This window comes from Macrobrachium nipponense, chromosome 26, assembly GCF_015104395.2.
Source record: "Macrobrachium nipponense isolate FS-2020 chromosome 26, ASM1510439v2, whole genome shotgun sequence".
Lineage (NCBI taxonomy): Eukaryota > Metazoa > Arthropoda > Malacostraca > Decapoda > Palaemonidae > Macrobrachium > Macrobrachium nipponense.
The window spans coordinates 21473523-21475055 of NC_087215.1; positions in this window are offsets into that span (position 1 = coordinate 21473523).

Below are 1533 nucleotides of genomic sequence, written 5' to 3' on the forward strand. Positions count from 1 at the left end.
CTATGTTTTGCACTTTATTATTCCATTTGTTGTAAAATGTATTTATTTTTTCAGAGTTGGACATAGATTAGTAACAAAATCCAGCATGCTAAAGTCCATTTAGTTGACGTACTACTGTAACCCTAACTTTCTTGAATCGGATGCCAAGTTTGATTTTTTTTTTTCTCACCAATTGAGATAACATGACTACCAGTACTACTTGGCTACATATGTTTGTTCCTTTGTATGGTATCAGCAGCCTTATGCATGTAGTTTTTCTGGCACAGCACACCATATGCAGCCAAAGTTGGCTGCATATGGTGTGCTGTGCTTGGAAGTGTCGCAGTTTACAAACTGTAATAAGCCATCCTCATGAAAACAGTTGGTATACACAAACAATTATTGTGAGAAATGCATAGAACACAATACAATACAAACAGTCGGAATATAGTATGTATTAATTGAGAAAGTAGTAAAATATATGACATATAATTGCCTGAAGAATAATTGAAGTTAATTCATAGAATAAGATTCTCAGATTAATCATGATTAGCCAACCAAGCAGTCAGAGATAAGAGTTCAGTTTTCTACATCAGACAAACTTAATTTTGCAGACTTGAAAGGCTAACTACAATTATTATTGATGCTGAGGTTACAGCAGCAGTTGTAATTTGTTAGACTAGGTTGATTTGCTCAACCAACCACTATGACATGGACCATGGCCACGGGCTGATTAACTTTGTTTATCGGTTATGGTTATGTTTTGCAGCAGTTGCAGTAAAGGTTAGCTTAAGCTGGCCATTAGGCTAAGTGTCAAAGCTAGCCACCAAAGGTCGTGGACTAGGCTTGGGTAGCATTCTGTGACTCTTAAACTGATATCTTTGCAGAATTGGGAGCAGATAACTAGAGTAGTACTTTTCTGGGAAAGTTTTGATATATGTTTAGATGAAAAGTATCTTCATGCATTGTTTCATATAGGCTATAGTAGATTCACATCAACCGTGCATCTGATGTCTAGGCCTGTCCCGTACGATGCTCCTGATTGGCTGTTGATAAGCCAATCAAAGGGCTGGAGACTGTCTCTTGAGAGAGTTCACATAGGCAGGATATATGTTCCACCTCTCCAGAGGGATACTTTTGAAATACGTATCCCTCAGGAGAGGTAGAACATACATCCTGCCTATGTAAACTCCCAAGAGAGACCAAGAGTTTCCAGCCTTGTAATTGGCTTATCAAAAGCAAATCAGGAGCGTCATTAGGGATTGGCCTAGACATCAGATGCACGGTTGTTGTGATTCTACTATAGCTGTGCTAAATTTACTGTACTGTGCAATTCTTGTTAATTTTTTTTTTATTTAATTTAATATAAGGTTTATGTGAAAGATATGGGAATAAATTACATTCTTGATATACATATTTACTAAACACTGTGCTGCATTTCATTAAACACAGTAATTCTTTGCAGGTCATCTCCATTTGAGAAGGAACATATCCAGAAAACTGTGTTGGAAACTAAACTAAGTAAACCTCAACAGAAAAGACAAGATGTTTTTC